Below are 18,887 nucleotides of genomic sequence, written 5' to 3'. Positions count from 1 at the left end.
GCCTAATTTCAAGGATCGTAAGGAGTGAACAATGGCGCACGCCAGTAATATCGAGCCGTACGCTAGTCCTGGCGGTATGCGCACTACTGGCGTGGGGATCATTGATTATCCATCTCTTGCTTATATTTTCTCTCATCACCTTATGGTATGCTAATAACCAGTTTTACAGTTTTTCGTATCCTAGAGCTGTTTAGCTATAGCATTCAATATTTGCTTTCATCTGTTTTAGAAGGCCTCCGGGATCCTTCTGGTCGTGTTCCAGAGAGCCCGAAAGATGCAAAGCCAAACATTGGACAAATGATGTTACTAGCGTACGTGGTCTCATGACTGGCGTACGACAGTGATGTCACGACCCAGTGGTTGGCCCTTGTATCTCGCTTTGATCTTGGCCTCTTGTTATATCCCCACTCTGTTTATGGGGTTTCCTGTCTATTTTCATGGCTTCAAGCCATTTCATCTGTCTGTGATCTGTATACGTGCTGCTATTAAACTGTGTGGTTTGTCCTGGGTGTGCACTGGTCCATTCTAGAGCCCAGAGGTTTGAGAGATAGGAGCTGTGGGTTTAGACCTACCGGCGCACGCCAGTCTTGTAGTGGAGTATGCAGGTCATCTCCGTATGCAGTGGCCTGGCCAGTGCATACTGGTTTTCTCCTGCGCACATCACGCTGGATCAGTGTGTTCCAGTTTGTTTAAAACACCCACAGGTCTTTGTTCTCAATCTATATTCATCGTTTCAATCAATCATCCATAAACATTTTGCCATATAACTGCAACTTGTTACAGTTTTTAATCCCCATTAACTGCTCCCCCGCCCTAACTGGTTAAAAGAATGATCAAATGAGAGAAAAATGCAATTTTTTACAAAATGCCCGAGTAGAGACCGATCTCCGGATTGGGCGAGAGGGGTGCCATAAAACCCTTCCCCTCTCGTAACCTGGCTCCCGAACCTCAAATATCGAAGGCGACGACGGACCGGTTTACAAGCCTTCTTCAAAATCAAACAAACGTGGCAAACGTTTTCGAGTTCGGTTTCTTGGGTGTTTTCACCGCTAAAACCCGAGTGGCGACTCTGAATCGAAGCGTTTCGCCGCGCTTTCCGAAAAAGGGCTGCGCCCAAATTCTTGTAAACTTAAAATTTCCGGGGCGCGTACCCACAATAAATATTTCAAATGTTGGAATTAATTCCGATGATCAAACCCTTCAATTATTACTGTTGGCTGCAAAGAATTATTTTTGGCCGTGAAGAATTACTCATGGCCACGAAAAATTACTCATAGCCGCAAAGAATTACTCTTGGCCGCAAAACATTTTTGCGGCCTAGAGTTATGCTATGAGGCCAAGAGTAATTCTATGCGTCCAGGAGTAATTCTTTACGGCCAAGAGTAATTATATGCGGCCATGAGTAATTTTTTGCGGCCAAAAGTAATTGTCAAATAATTTTGAATCGAAACCAGTTGGGTTAGAAAGTAAATTCATCAGGCTTTGTAATGGTTCAAACCACCCATAAAACGGAGTTCGGGAGTGTCCGGGGCAAACCCGCAAAGATTGACTAGTTCTACAGCTTTGATGCGCCTCAGGCGCAATTTCGTGCGCAGTCTGAGCATTTGAAATTTTCGGAAAGCACAATGTTGGACAGACGACAAATGGAAATTTATCTTGTATCCTCTAACCACAAATTCAGTCCGAAAGCTTGTTTTCACTTGTTAATGTAATTGGCAATTTCTGGATGCGATAAACCGTTAGAGTCTATATTTATTCTTTTTCCATTTGGGTTTGGGAGATGATTTTATTTTGTCTAGATTAGATACTCCGCCCGTTGGTTCAAGAGTTGACAACAAAGGCCGTGCCGTGCATTTTGCTTGGCAAGGTATATGCATCTCATGTGCATTTAGCTTAATATTTTTCCATGCATCATTAAAGGTTTTCAATGTCTTAATCTTTTATGAAATATCATGTATGCACTAACCTTATATTATTGGCCTTGTTTTATTTGAAGGGAAATTTTTTCTAAGGCCTTTTAAGTGCTTGCGCCTTAGTAACGCCTTAGCGGCACCTTACCAGACTAAGGCCCTTGCACGCGTGTTAAGAGAGCCTTAGTAGTGCCTTAGCCGAGTAAGGCCCTTGTGAGCGTGCTAAGAGCGCCTTTATAGGGCTCTCCAGGATTTTTCTTGCTTGGTCATAAATAAGCTTGTTTTTCATTATTCTAGGGTACACAAGAGTGATATAGCCCACTTTAGAGAGAGAAAACATTATCTCTTTTGCTCTTGTGCTTTCATTTGCATTTGGATGATTTGAATTGTAGGGAGGTATTCCCGAGCATGTGCAATTATTTCCCGAACACGTGATATTCGGGAGCACGTGGTAAGTACGACAGGACTTACCGCCGGGCAGTTCGGTGAACAGCGATATGGACCAATGATATGGGAAGTCATCGATCCATGCAATCTATTCGGCAAATTAAGGGCCAATGATATGAGAAGTCATGGCTATAAACTGACTGTTCGGCAGTTAGAGACATTCCGATTACATTGGACCAAGATACATGTGAAGTAGCTAGTCCAAACAGACTGCTCGGATATGATACAGCCGAACAGTTGAAGTAAAAACTAAGCACGTAATACGAGTGATGACGGGATAGTCATCATGCAAGGCAATAGTCTAAATAATTGATGAAAGACCAGTTACAAGTGAAGTAATTGGTTCGGACAGTCTGTTCGGCTATGAGATAGCTGAACAGAGAAAGAAATCCGATCAGGTATTAGAGTAAAAGGAACATTCTAGAAGGGTCTAGAAACAGTGGTATTCCGTTAAGGAATAAGATCCCGAGAATATAGGGTCTAAGGAAGATACCCAATGAGAATGGGATGTTCGATCATTAATGGAAAAGAATCCTGAAAGGACTCTTTTCCATAAACTGATAAAGGAAACGAGAATCCTTGATATCCTGGGTTTCCTATACGAGTTGGGAATCCTATGGCAATAGGGATGCTTGGGCGCCAAGCATCCGAATGTCTATATAAACAGAGTAAGCCTAGAGGTAAAGAGGTACGCAAAACTTTGCATTCTTGCTTTCCTACTGATAATTAGGGTTTAACTGCTAGTATGTGATACTAACTTCGCCATCGGAGGGCCTTTGCCACGAGAGGCAAAGGTGCACTCACCCCCTGTCTATTTTGCAGATTAGGGTTCAGACGTCGAGTTAGGGTTCCGGTGAAGAGGCACGAATAAGCCGTTGCAATCCAGTTGATCAGAAGAACCAATTGTTTTCATCCCCCTACATGAATCTAGCATTCAATCATCTTTGTTCAATCTAGAGAAATACTTTCTTGATTCATGTATTCTCTCTAGTTTGATTCTTTTGCATAAAAATCTTCACTTTACAAAATCCATACTTTCATGCCTATGATACTACTTGGCCGGATGATTCTGGAGCCGTGGTGAACGAAGATCGAGGCGTTGGACTCGTGGTGGCTATGGGATCAAGAAGGAGTTCGGGGAGCTACATCAAAGTGGTGGAGTTAGGGTAAGCTTTTGGGGTAAAGTTGTTATTCCTCTCTTAGCACTTTGTAAACCTTTTGATCTATAGCAATTTTGGTAGTTAGACCGTGGTTTTATGCTTAGGGTGTGATTGACCCTAAGTAGTTTCCACGTATATCTCGGTGTTTGCGTTCTTTAGATTAATTGCTCTTAACTTATATTATTAATTTGGATAGAATTGGCATGGAGTTTGGACAGTAGCTTGAATTGTTTAAGTTGGTGGTTGAGTTAATTTTAAATTGGTCGTCCCATTCACCCCCCCTCTGGGACTTTGTAGTGCATTAGATTATTTCATCACTTGCTGCTTGATGACTGAAATGTATATAATGAAAATGCAATGAGTTGGGTGGTGCTGATTGAACAATAAATGGAAATTGAGAACACAAATTTTGACTGCTAAAGCCCAAGGGTTTAGCTTCGCATCAACGAAGAAGAGAGCAAACAGGCTCCTCAATAGCAATTTCCTATGTAAAGTTCATTATTTTCAGTCTATTGAGAGAGAGAGAGAGAGAGAGAGAGAGAGAGAGAGAGAGAGAGGTGGCTACCACTATCCAGTTGTCTCCAGGGTCGGGTGCTTCAAACTTGCCCTTAACAGTTTTCTCAGCATCTGTTTTCATCTCATACAAATGTTTTCTTACACAGAGATCACAGGAGAGTAGAGGAAGGAGAAGCCCAATGACTAATACTGGTGAGACTTGAACACGAGCAAACAGACTCGAACAGTACGAGCTTGTTACTGCTAGATGAAAGCCTTGTGGACTTAGGCTTGTTGTTTATCGCTGTTGTCAATTTCTGCACTATAGAGGAATTGACAACAATGATAATCAAGAAGCCTACGTCCACAATGTGCAACTATGGATCCAAAAGTGTAAAAGAGATCGTAAACAGCTGATGCAACCGCAGCGACTTCAACTTGAATATTCCCATCTGTGCAAAATTAATTTGCAATCCTAATCTGAAAACTTTGGTTGCCATGGATGAGCAATAGCAGAAAATAGATGAACCTTAAAAGCTTTGCAGCAAAGATTTCAAATCAAACTAAGATATCAACTGGTAGTTATGTGCAGAGCCATAAGCATTTGTTATCCTTGGTGCATATTGTAACAAGCCTAGCTTCCTTGGACATAGTAACCAACTCTCTCAACTGTTGGACTTTTTCGACTGGAGTACATGTGAGGGAAGAAACACAAAGAATTAAAACTATTACAGTTCTGAAATCAGTGAACAGGATCAAGATATTCATTGCCCCCCATAAAAATTTACCTTGCCTGCACTGTCAATGACTTTATGTAATCAACACTTTTGCTATTCCGTGTAACTGTCACTGATAAAATGATAACTGGGGGTAGACGTTGCTCCACTTACATCGAAGACAAACCTGAAATTATACGTGGCTACGATGAAAAAATATTTTACCAATCCCAGACCGAAATGTCCCATTGAAATGCCTTCAAGCTTATATAATCACGTCATGTACACCACCATTGTGCAGAAAATTACATTTAAATTAGTTATAAATATTTTCAAATGCGTGAATCAATTCAGATGATCAAACCCTTCAATAAGGAGAAGAATGAAGATGTTGAAGCTTATCGTGTGTGGTAGATCCCTGCATAGAGCAAGGTTTCTTGCCGTTTACCTGAAAAGTAGCAAATAAATCGCATCCAACTGCATTATCTTTTATATCAAACTGGAGGACTTTGCATCATAACAATTCATAACAGCACATTTTTCCATTTGCCCGACTATTTTTCCTTTTTTCACATAGGGGTTTCTGCAAAAACTCATGTCAATTGCGGGACTGCAACTTTTCTTAGTCTCTTCACTGTTAGCATTGGTTATTTAGTATATTGTGCCATGAAATCCGGCTTCTGGTTTATTTTTGGGCGCATTATTGACAGAGAGGTCTATGTATGTAGCAGCAAGGATGGTGCATTGCCTATTTCTCGTTCTTGCCAGGGGCCAAATTAAATGATGCGAGCTGTGTTTATCGAACAACTTGAAGCCCCATGACATGAAAACATGTTAAATGAGGTTCTTTTAACTATGTTAAGAGGCCCTAAACATTGAACATTGAAAATCAACTCAGCATACAATTATTAGGACCAGACACTAAAAAAGACACTAGAAAAGGCAACTAGGATAAAATCTAGACCTCATTTAGATATCCATTGGGATTGAACTTAGCATACTGTTGAAATGGTCACTTCTTCTGATGTATACATAATGTTGAATCAAAACCACTTGGGTTAGAAAGTAAATTCAACAAGCTTTGTAATGGTTCAAACCATTAGTAAAACAGAGTTCTGGAGTGTCCGAAGCAAGTCCGCAAAGATTAACTTGTTCTACAGCTTTGATGCGCCTCAGACGCAATTTCATGAACCCTAGGTGCATGTCTGTGGGCCCGGGGCGCAGTCCTCAAAATTGCCAAACAAGCCAAACTTTGCATGCATGCTTTAGACACTCCCGAAATCTAATTTACGCGTGGTTAGAACTGTTAAAAGCTTGTTAAATCTATGTTCTAATCAAAGTGGTTATGGTCCAAAATTGTTTGTAAACGTTTAAGCCTTGCTTTGAACGAATCTCGATGACGAAATGATTTTCCGTACACTTCCATGAAATGTGGATGGTCTAGAAACTCTGTGGAACACTTAAGCAATGAGTAAAAACTTAAGAATAAGGTATTTGAGCATTGAATGAAACTTAAAATGTGTTTTCGGCTTAGTGGCTCCGACGATTTCTATAATGGTATGCTTTCTACCCATTTTTCATTCGTGACTGTAATCAAATCCTAATTCACCGTACATTACGAACATTCCATATATAGCCTACTTCATATCCGCCCCCAACAGTTAAAATTCATTTTAAAAAAAAAGTATGGAAAACTTGACAGATGGTGAGTTGGAGAGGGGAGGGATTTGCTGAAGTAGTTCGAGGTCTTACGTAAATCACATTCCATAGATGCGGGTTTGGTTCCTGGGTTTGCCCATGCGCGCATAGAACTCGTATTCCCGAAATACGAGTTCTCATTAATCCAAATGGCGTCGTTACAAAATTAAGCAGTCCGGAGTCAAATTCTGTGGCCAAGAGCAAAAGAGAGCGGCCAAGAGTAAAAGAGTGCGGCCATTGTTTATAAGAGAGGCATAGTTTCGTTTCACGCTTTCCGGATAACGTGGCCACGAGCCACACTCTTTCTTTAATACTAGTAATTTTGTTCATGATTCCTGCTTCTTCTTCTCACACGAATACGCAGGGCTTGCAACAAAACTTACTTAGAAATTCTCGATCATCTTATCATGGAAGTAGTAGAACACCATAATTCCTCGTGATCCAGAGAATTTCACTCATTTCAGCTTCTTCATCATTCAATTTCCCTCATTTGCAGCATAATTCCTTCAACTATTTCCCTCATTTTGCTCAGTGGATGAAGATGATTTTGTGGGATTTTTAACTAAGAATTTCTTGCACCACTTCCAGTCCAGCTTCTGAGACATTTTCGTTCAAATGCCCTCTTTGAATTGCACATGGCTGCGTGGAATTGCACTTGGCCGCGTTGAATTGCATTTGGCTGCATTGAATTGCACTTGGCCGCGACGAATCTATTGGCCGCGTCAAATTGCACTTGGATGCCTGGAATTACTCATGGACGCTAGGAATTGCACTTGGCCGCCTCGAATTGCACTTGGCCGTGCAATTTGATGCGGCCAAGTGCAATTAAAACCAGCCATGTGCAATTCCACGCATCCAAGTGCAATTCCAAGCGGCCATGTGCAATTCGAGGCGGCCTAGGGCAATTCAACGCGGCCAAGTGAAATTAAAAGTGTCCATGTGCAATTTCATGCGGCGATGTGCAATTCGAAGTGGCCTAGCGCAATTCAACGTGGCCTAGCGCAATTCTACGCGGCCAAGTGCAATTACATGCGGCCAAGTGTAATTCAAGGCGGAAAAGAGTAATTCGCACCAGCTAAGTGCGATTTGATGCGGCCAAGTGCAATTCAATTCGGCCAAGAGCAAATTGATGCGGTCAAGTGCAATTCAATGTGGCCAAGTGCGATTCAACGCGTCCAAGAGTAATTCGTAGTGGTCAAGGGAAATTCTATGCAGCCAAGAGTATATTGATTTTTCTTGAATAATCGAATACTTTTGTTTGTAAATAATGCATATTTAATTCCATCCTTGGTACATTGCTCCTTTTCTTTTTTCTTTTTTCTTTTTTTTTCGACAAATTGTTTAAGCAAATACATTATTTTTAAGTTTGAAAATTAAAAATAATTACTAATTTTTTAAATAAAACTTAGCAGAACGGAGATAGTCTTAAGGTACTTACAATTGAATTGAATGAAAGTCGAATTTAATTAACTCAAACATGACTCGAAATGAGTTTCAAAACATGTTCAAATCTTGGCTTGTTTATACGTTAAAAGACTGATTTTTAATTAGGGAGAAGAAAAATAAGATGACACCTATTGCAAGTGGAGTGGAGTGTAGTTGGTGTCTTTCTTATACTCCGACGCACATGGGCAGGGTTCGATTACTGCGGTTCCTGCGATAACCATCCCTCTCCTCAAATCCCCTAGGATATAGTAGATTAGGAAGAACGAATGACAAAAAAAAAAAAAAAAACCACCCCTATTACATCACAAGCAATTTTCTTCATAAACTAAATTTGCAGACGTGTCAACATTGCATAGCTATTTGTAGGAAATTCCAATGCATCTATTTCAAGTCCGAAGCTAAGATATTACCACGTGATATGAGCGTTAAAGCAGATGTTTAACTCTTCCCAACAGACTATAGAGACTTGAAACTCAAGTATCGAGCGAAAAATTCCAAGCAGTTTACTTCATGCGCATGTATTTATTATGGAAAAAAAACTATCCTTCTTTGTTCGAAGCGAATACTTCTATTTTCAATTTAAGAAAATCCAACTAGGAGAAAGGAATGTGGGGGTGGGGTTTGAACTCTCACAAAATGAAGTGTCCATTACCTGCTCTACCAACTGAGACGGGAGGCAACTTCACGTTTACCCTTTTTTCCTATTACATTTCTCCTCCACTTTCAGTCTTCCCCACAAGTTCAAAGGTCCAAACATAAGTTTGAAAATTCCATCTTTTGTGATGCATGTGGTATCTGGTGTATATGAGTTTCCAAAGCTAAAACGGAATGGTACTATACGATTGTGGAAGACTCTGGAACACAGGAAACCCAATATATTTGGAAACGTGTCCGTTAATTCCTATCAAGACCACCTATTTCTTCTATTCTAGAGATTCATCATTTCCATGAACGAAACCTAAATAATTTTATAGTCGGATCCCACCATATTTTAATACTTTTAAAACCCTATTTATCTATACAAAATAGGTCTTGATCCGATTTAAAATGAGAGAGATGCGAGTGTTTTACCGAAATGTATTGTTTTTTGATCCACTGAGGGTAAAATGGTCACTTCTTCCTATTTATTAATAACTTTGAATCGAAACCACTTGGGTTAGAAATAAATTTAATGAGCTTTGTAACGGTTCAAACCACCCATAAAACGGAGTTCGGGAGTGTCCGGGACAAGCCTGCAAAGATTGACTTTTTTGACAGCTTTGATGCGCCTTAGGCGCAATTTCATGCGCCGAGGCGCATGTCTATGCGCCCCGAGCGCAGTCCTCAAAATTTCCGAACAAGCCGAACATCGCGCGCATGCTACGGACACTCTCGAAATCCGATTTGTGTGTGGTTAGAACCATTAAAGAGTTTGTTAAATCTACTTTCTAATCGAAGTGGTTTTGGTCCAAACTTATTTGTAATTCAAAAGACATGACCATTTTACCCTCAATGAGTCAAAAAACACATCATTTGGATAAAAGGCTTGTATTCCTCTCATTCTAAATCGATCGGATCAAGACCAATTCTATGTTGATGAATACGATTATCAAAGTCCTAAAGCATGATGGAAATGAATAATGAAAATAATAGAAGTTTCATTTATGAAAAGTTAGTCGAAAGCAGACCGATTTAAAAATGATTGGAGCCACTACGAAAGCAGACCGATTAAAACTTCCTAAAGAGCTTTCCAACTTCGAAAGATGCACATGAAGTTTGGAATTAGGCTTTCTATTCTATTTCTCTGGAGTTTGTCACACCGCACATTCACAAATAAGAAGAAAAAATAGAATATATGCTCGTATGTCAACTTGTTTTTAACTTAAGTTGACCTGTGTAGTAAAGTTCTAGTCCGGAAGCACCGTCTCGTACTCACGTGATTCTCCAGATCACACTATATAGAACCACTACACATTTACATGGGGCCATACACTTAGTCATAGGTCCCAGAAGAATGTGTGGTGGTTCTAATCCTAAGGTATCCAACTAGAGTAATTTACAATAGCCGATCGTGATGAACACTTAACCCTATATGCTCAGACCCTGAGCTAAATATCAAAAGCATGTCGTGTGTGGGACACGGATACACAAGGCCAATAGACATTTCAGTGATTCTCGGGTTAGAAAGTAGATGCATAGATTGCATGTGCTCAACTTTGCATCCATGAAGTGATATCTAGACATAAACAACTACTCCATAATATCATAGAATGGTATCATGGAATATACAAGACTTACTATTCCTTTATCAATTCCTTTTTTCAGTTTAAAATACATAGAGAGAGAGCCTAGTTTCAGTTTTTAAATACACAAAGAATCATGTTTCCAACTAAACAGGAGGTAGCCTTAATGGTATTCCTATCAGATGCTAAGATCGTTTTATCAATTTCCTTGTTCTAGGGGCCTTTCTGTAGTTATTCTTTTCTAGGTCTCTCGTCTGCACTTAACATGGCGCAAAGGGGTTCCTTAAGGCCACAATTGTCTCTCGCCTATTTGCGTAAGATTTCTTTATGTTTCTCCAAGAGCTAATGTAGTATCGATATCCAAAGTGATTCTGGCAATAACCCCTTCTTCACCACTGGATTTTTGCTCGACAATCCTAGCATTGTTTAACCCCATATGTGGTTTACACAAGCAGCAAAAGAAAGATTAAGAACTAAACCATTCAACTTCCTGAGCTAGGTGCAAAGGTGGCCTTTTAATCCGATTCCCCTCCATGCCAAGAAGTACCTCCCCACCTTCTTTAGAAATATTTCTTGTATAAATCTTTCATTTAGGCTAAGCCGACCTTCAAGCAAAAAGGGGGAATTCAGTTAAGATCAAAACAGCTTTAAAGTACATAGGTCATGTGCATGTGTGCTCGCTGCTTATATGAAGGAGAAGAGAGCGAGTGAGCGAGAGACAGAGAGGCAGCTTGTGAACTAAGGTAGATATTTTAGTTCAAATACAGATATAATCTTCTACCATTCAACTTAAAAGAGAAAGAAAATAGATGAACCCTTAATAGCTTTGCAGCTGTTATTGCAGCAAAGATTTCAAATCAAACTCAGATATCAACTCGCAGTTGTGTGCAGAGCCATAAGCATTCATTGTCCTTGGTGCATATTGTGACAAGCCCAGCTTCCTTGGACATAATGACCAACTCTCACGTCTGTCGGACTATTTAAAAACTGTAGTACATGTGAGGGAAGCAACACAAAGAATCAAAATTATTACAGTTCTAAAATTGGTGTAACAAGATCAAGATATTCATTGCCCCCCATAAAATTTACCTTGCTTGCACTGTCAATGACCTTATGTAATCAAACGCTTTTGCTATTCCGTGTAACTGTCGCTGATAAAATGATTACTGTAGCTAGACGTTGGTCCACTGACATCGACAACAAAGCTCGTTGAGAAAATATTTTACAAATCCCAAACCAAAATGTCCCATTGAAACGCCTTCAAGCATATATAATCATGTCATGGAGACAACCATTGTGCGAAAAATTACATTTGAATCACTTATAAATATTTCAAATGCTGGAATTAATTCCGATGATCAAACCCTTCAATAATTACTCTTGGCTGCAAAGAATTATTTTTGGCTGCGAAGAATTACTCATGCCCGTGAAAAATTACTCCTAGCCTCAAAGAATTAATCTTGGCCGCGAAACATTTTCACGGCCAAGAGTAATGCTATGAGGCAAAGAGTAATTCAATGCGACCAAGAGTAATTCTTTACGGCCATGAGTAATTTTTTGCGGCCAATAGTAATTGTCAAATAATTTTGAATCGAAAACAGTTGGGTTAGAAAGTAAATTCATCAGGCTTTGTAACGGTTCAAACCACCCATAAAATGGAGTTCGGGAGTGTCCGGGGCAAACCCGAAAAGATTGACTTGTTTTACAACGTTTATGCGCCTCCGGCGCAATTTCGTGCGCCCCGGGCATAGTATGAGCATTTGAAATTTTCGGAAAGCACAATGTTGGACAGATGACAAAGGGAAATTTATCTTGTATCCTCGAACCACAAATTCAGTCCGAAAGCTTGTTTTCACTTGCTGCTTGATGACTGAAATGTATATAACGAAAACGCAATGAGTTGGGTGGTGCTGATTGAACAATAAATGGAAATTAAGAATGCAAATTTCGACGGCTAAAGCCTAAGGATTTGGCTTCGCATCAGCGAAGAAGAGAGCAAACAAGCTCCTCAATAGCAATTTCCTATAGAAAGTTCATTATTTTCAGTCTATTGAGAGAGAGAGAGAGAGAGAGAGAGAGAGAGAGAGAGAGAGAGAGAGAGAGAGAGAGAGAGAGAGAGAGAGAGAGAGGTGGCTACCACTATCCAGTTGTCTCCAGGGTCTGGTGCTTAAAACTTGCCCTTAACATTTTTCTCAGCATCTGTTTTCATCTCATACAAATGTTTTCCTACATAGAGATCACAGGAGAGTAGAGGAAGGAGAAGCCCAATGACTAATACTGGTGAGACTTGAACACGAGCAAACAGACTCAAACAGTACGAGCTTGTTACTGCTCGATGAAAGCCTTGTGGACTTAGGCTTGTTGTTTATCGCTGTTGTCAATTTCTGCACTATAGAAGAATTGCAACAATGATAATCAAGAAGCCTAAGTCCACAATTTGCAACTGTGGATCCAAAAGTGTAAAAGAGATCGTAAACAGCAGATGCAACCGCAGTGACTTCAACTTGAATATTCCCATCTGTGCAACATTAATTTACAATGCTAATCTGAAAACTTTGGTTGCCGTGGATGAGCAATAGCAGAAAACAGATGAACCTTAATAGCTTTGTAGCAAAGATTTCAAATCAAACTAAGATATCAACTGGCAATTGTGTGCAGAGCCATAAGCATTTGTTATCCTTGGTGCATATTGTAACAAGCCTAGTTTCCTTGGACATAGTAACAAACTCTCGCAACTGTTGGACTTTTTCGACTGGAGTACATGTGAGGGAAAAAACACAAAGAATCGAAACTATTACAGTTTTGATATCAGTGAACAGGATCAAGATATTCACTGTCCCCCATAAAAATTTACCTTGCCTGCACTGTCAATGACTTTATGTAATCAACACTTTTGCTGTTCCGTGTAACTGTCGCTGATAAAATGATAACTGGGGGTAGACGTTGCTCCACTTACATCGAAGACAAACTTGAAATTATATGTGGCTACGATGAGAAAATATTTTACCAATCCCAGACCGAAATGTCCCATTGAAATGCCTTCAAGCCTATATAATCACATCATGTATACCACCATTGTGTAGAAAATTACATTTGAATTACTTATAAATATTTTCAAATGCTGGAATCAATTCAGATGATCAAACCCTTCAATAAGGAGAAGAATGAAGATGTTGAAGCTTATCGTGTGTGGTAGATCCCTGCACAGAGCAAGGTTTCTTGCCATTTACCTGAAAAGTAGCAAATAAATCGCATCCAACTGCATTATCTTTTATATCAAACTGGAGTACTTTGCATCATAACAATTCATAACAGCACATTTTTCCATTTGCCCGACTATTTTTCCTTTTTTCACATTGGGGTTTCTGTAGAAACTCATGTCAATTGCGGGACTGCAACTTTTCTTAGTCTCTTCACTGTTAGCATTGGTTATTTAGTATATTGTGCCATGGAATCCGGCTTCTGGTTTATTTTTGGGCGCATTATTGGCAGAGAGGTCTATGTATGTAGCAGCAAGGATGGTGCATTGCCTATTTCTCGTTCTTGCCCGGGGCCAAATTAAATGATGCGAGCTGTGCTTATCGAACAACTTGAAGCCCCATGACATGAAAACATGTTAAATGAAGTTCTTTTAACTATGTCAAGAGACCCTAAACATTGAACATTGAAAATCAACTCAGCATACAATTATTAGGACCAGACACTAGAAAAGGCAACTGGGATAAGATCTAGAGCTCATTTAGATATCCATTGGGATAAAACTTAGCATACTGTTGAAATGGTCACTTCTTCTGATGTATACATAATGTTGAATCAAAACTACTTGGGTTAGAAAGTAAATTCAACAAGCTTTGTAATGGTTCAAACCATTAGTAAAACAGAGTTCTGGAGTGTCCGAAGCAAGTCCGCAAAGATTAACTTGTTCTACAGCTTTGATGCGCCTCAGACGCAATTTCATGAACCTTAGGTGCATGTCTGTGGGCCCGGGGCGCAATCCTCAAAATTGCCAAACAAGCCAAAATTTGCATGCATGCTTTAGACACTCCCGAAATCTAATTTACGCGTGGTTAGAACTGTTAAAAGCTTGTTAAATCTATGTTCTAATCAAAGTGGTTATGGTCCAAAATTGTTTGTAAACGTTTAAGCCTTGCTTTGAACGAATCTCGATGACGAAATGATTTTCCGTACACTTCCATGAAATGTGGATGGTCTAGAAACTCTGTGGAACACTTAAGCAATGAGAAAAAACTTAAGAATAAGGGATTTGAGCATTGAATGAAACTTAAAATGTGTTTTCGGCTTAGTGGCTCCGACGATTTCTATAATGGTATGCTTTCTACCCATTTTTCATTTGTGACTGTAATCAAATCCTAATTCACCGTACATTACGAACATTCCATATATAGCCTACTTCATATCAGCCCCCAACAGTTAAAATTCATTTAAAAAAAAAGTATGGAATAGTTGATAGATGGTGAGTTGGAGAGGGGAGGGATCTGCTGAAGTAGTTCGAGGTCTTACGTAAATCGCATTCAATAGATGCGGGTTTGGTTCCTAGCTTTGCCTATGCGCGCATAGAACTTGTTTTCCCGAAATACGAGTTCTCATTAATCCATACGGCGTCGCTGCAAAATTAAGCGGTCTGGAGTTAAATTCTGTGGCCAAGAGAAAAAGAGGGCGGCCAAGAGTAAAAGAGTGTGGCCATTGTTTATAAGAGAGGCGTAGTTCCATTTCATGCTTTCCGGATAACGTGGCCACGAGCCACACTCTTTCTTTAATAATAGTAATTTTTTTTGTGATTCCTGCGTCTTCTTCTCACACGAATACGCAGGGCTTGCAACAAAACTTACGTAAAAATTCTCGATCATCTGATCAGGGCAGCAGCAGAACACCATAATTCCTCATGATCCAGAGAATTTCACTCATTTCAGCTTCTTCATCATTCAATTTCCCTCATTTGCAGCATAATTCCTTCAACTATTTCCCTCATTTTGCTCGGTGGATGAAGATGATTTTGTGGGATTTTTAACTAAGAATTTCTTGCACCACTTCCAGTCCAGCTTCTGGGACGTTTTTGATCAAATGGCCACTTGGAATTGCACTTGGCCGCGTTGAATCGCATTTGGCCGCATTGAATTGCACTTGGCCGCTAATAAACTCTTGCCGCGTGAAATTGCACTTGGACGCGTGAAATTACTCATGGCCGCTATGAATTGCACTTGGCCGCCTTGAATTGCACTTGGCCGTGCAATTTGATGCGGCCAAGTGCAATTAAAAGCGGCCATGTGCAATTCCACGCGGCCAAGTGCAATTCTATGCGGCCATGTGCAATTCGAAGCGGCCTAGTGCAAGTAAAAGCGTCCAAGTGCAATTCCATGCGGCCATGTGCAATTCGAAGTGGCCTAGCGCAATTCAACGTGGCCTAGTGCAATTCGATGCCGCAAAGTGCAATTACATGCGGCCAAGTGTAATTCGAGGCGGAAAAGAGTAATTCGTACCAGCTAAGTGTGATTTGATGCGGCCAAGTGCAATTTAATGTGGCCAAGTGCAATTCAACGCGTTCAAGAGTAATTCGTAGCGGTCAAGGAAATTTGATGCGGCCAAGAGTATATTGATTTTTCTTGAATAATCGAATACTTTTGTTTGTAAATAATGCATATTTAATTCCATCCTTGGTACATTGCTCTTTTCTTTTTTTCTTTTTTTTCGACAAATTTTTTAAGCAAATACATTATTTTTAAGTTTGAAAATTAAAAATAATTACTTATTTTTAAAATAAAACTTAGCAGTACGGAGATAGTCTTAAGGTACTTACAATTGAATTGAATGAAAGTCGAATTTAATTAACTCAAACATGACTCGAATTTTATTGGGTGGTGCTGATTGAACAATAAATGGAAATTGAGAGCACAAATTTCGACTGCGAAAGCCCAAAGGTTTGGCTTTGCATCAGCGAAGAAGAGAGCAAACAGGCTCCTCAATAGCAATTTCCTATGTAAAGTTCATTATTTTCAGTCTATTGAGAGAGAGAGAGAGAGAGAGAGAGAGAGAGAGAGAGAGGTGGCTACCACTATCCAGGGTCCTCAAAATTTCAGAACAAGCCAAACCTCGCGCGCATGCTATGGACACTCCCGAAATCCGATTTGCGCGTGATTAGAACCATTAAAATGTTTGTTAAATCTACTTTCTAATCAAATTGGTTTTGGTCCAAACTTATTTGTAATTCAAAAGACATGACCATTTTACCCTCAATGAGTCGAAAAACACATCATTTGGATAAAAGGCTTTTATTCCCATCATTCTAAATCGATCGGATCAACACCAATTCTATGTTGATGAACATGATTTTCAAAGTTCTAAAGTATGATGGAAATGAATAATGAAAATAATAAAAGTTTCATTTATGAAAAGTTAGTCAAAAGCAGACCGATTTAAAAATGATTGGATCGAGCCACTACGAAAGCAGACCGATTAAAACTTCCTAAAGAGCTTTCCAACTACGAAAGATGTACATGAAGTTTGGAATTAGGCTTTCTCTTCTATTTCTCTGGAGTTTGTCACCCCACACATAATTAAATAAGAAGAAAAAATAGAATATATGCTCACGTATTTCAACTTGTTTTTAAATTAAGTTGACCTGTGTAGTATAGTTCTAGTCCGGAAGCACCGTCAAGTACTCACGTGATGCTCCAGATCACTCTATATAGAACCACTACACATTTACATGGGGCCATACACTTAGACATAGGTCCCACAAGAATGTGTGGTGGTTCTAATCCTAAGGTATCCAACTAGAGTAATTTACAATAGCCGGTCGTGATGAACACTTAACCTCTATGCTCAAACCCTGAGCTAAATATCAAAAGCATGTCGTGTGTGGGACACGGATACACAAGGCCAATAGACATTTCAGTGCTTCTCGGGTTAGAAAGTAGATGCATAGATTGTGCTCAACTTTGCATCCATGAATTACTCTTGGCCGATTGGAATTGCACTTGGCCGCATTGTATTGCACTTGGCCGTGCAATTCGATGCGGCCAAGTGCAATTAAAAATGGCCAATTGCAATTCCTTGCGGCAAAGTGCAATTCGGCGTGGCCAAGTGCAATTGCATGCGGCCATGTGTAATTCGAAGCGGCCCAGTACAATTCGACGCGGTCAAGTTCAATTAAGAGTGGTCAAGTGCAATTCCATGCGGCCATGTGCAATTCGAAGCGTCTTAGTGCAATTCGACGAGGCCAAGTGCAATTAGACGCGACCAATAGCAATTACATGCGGCCAAGTGTAATTCGAGGCGGACAAGAGTAATTCGTACCAGCTAAGTGCGATTCAATGCGGCCAAGTGCAATAGGATTTGGCCAAGAGCAATTTGATGTGGCCAAGTGCAATTCGATGTGGCCAACTGCAATTGAACGTGTCCAATAGTAATACGTAGCGGTTAAGGGAAATTCGATGCGGCCAAGAGTTTATTGATTTTTCTCAAATAACCGAATACTTTTGTTTGTAAATAATGCATATTTAATTCCATCCTTGGTACATTGCTCCTTTTCTTTTTTCTTTTCTTTTTGACAAATTGTTTAAGCAAATACATTATTTTTAAGTTTGAAAATTAAAAATAATTACTTATTTTTTAAATAAAATTGAGCAGAACGGAGCTAGTCTTAAGGTACTTACAATTGAATTGAATGAAAGTCGAATTTAATTAACTCAAACATGACTCGAAATGAGTTTTAAACATGTTCAAACCTTGGCTTGTTTATACGTTAAAAGACTGATTTTTAATTAAGGAGAAGACACCCATTGCAAGTGGAGTGGAGTGCAGTTGGTGTCTTTCTTATACTCCGACGCACATGGGCAGGGTTCGATTACTGCGGTTCCTGCGGTAAGCACCCATCCCTCTCCTCAAGTCCCCTAGGATATAGTAGATTAGGAAGAAAGAATGACAAAAAAAAAAAAAACCACCCCTATTACGTTACAAGCAGTTTTCTTCATAAACTAAATTTGTAAACGTCTCAACATTGCATAGCTATTTGTAGGAAATTCCAATGCATCTTTTCAAGTCCGAAGCTAAGATATTACCACGTGATATGAGCGTTAAAGCAGATGTTTAACTCTTCCCAACAGACTATGGAGACTTGAAACTCAAGTATCGAGCGAAAAATTCCAAGCAGTTAACTTAACGTGCATGTATTTATTATGGAAAAAAAACTATCCTCATTTGTTCGAAGCGAATACTTCTATTTTCAATTTAAGAAAATCCTACTAGGAGAAAGGAATGTGGGGGTGGGGTTTGAACTCTCACGAAATTAAGTTTCCATTACCTGCTCTACCAACTGAGATGGGAGGCAACTTCACGTTTACCCTTTTTTCCTATTACATTTCTCCTCCACTTTTCAGTCTTCCCCACAAGGCCATAAGTTCAAAGGTCCACACATAAGTTTGAAAATTCCATCTTTTGTGATGCATGTGGTATCTGGTGTTGTAGACACCCCATTCCGGACTGTCCAGATAACGTTATTTGTCGATCTTTTATTCCCCCAATGATGATTATAGTCGAGAACAGTCTGAGGACGAAGGTGTGTTTGAGCTTTGAGCATCCCAGACCCCTTTCAAACCCTTCAAACCAGAGCCAAACAGCCCCAGCAAAACCCAACTGGCCTACGCCAGTGTCTTGGAGGCGTACGCCAGTTATCTGCCACGTGTCAGTCATCGACCGTTGACTCAGCTATAACTGGCGCACGCCGGTCCAAGTATGGCGCACGCCAGTCAAACCCAGTCAAATCAACTTTATTCA

This window comes from Rhododendron vialii, chromosome 4a (assembly GCF_030253575.1).
Source record: "Rhododendron vialii isolate Sample 1 chromosome 4a, ASM3025357v1".
Lineage (NCBI taxonomy): Eukaryota > Viridiplantae > Streptophyta > Magnoliopsida > Ericales > Ericaceae > Rhododendron > Rhododendron vialii.
The sequence above is the reverse complement of the archived record's forward strand: the minus strand, read 5'-3'. Positions refer to the sequence as shown.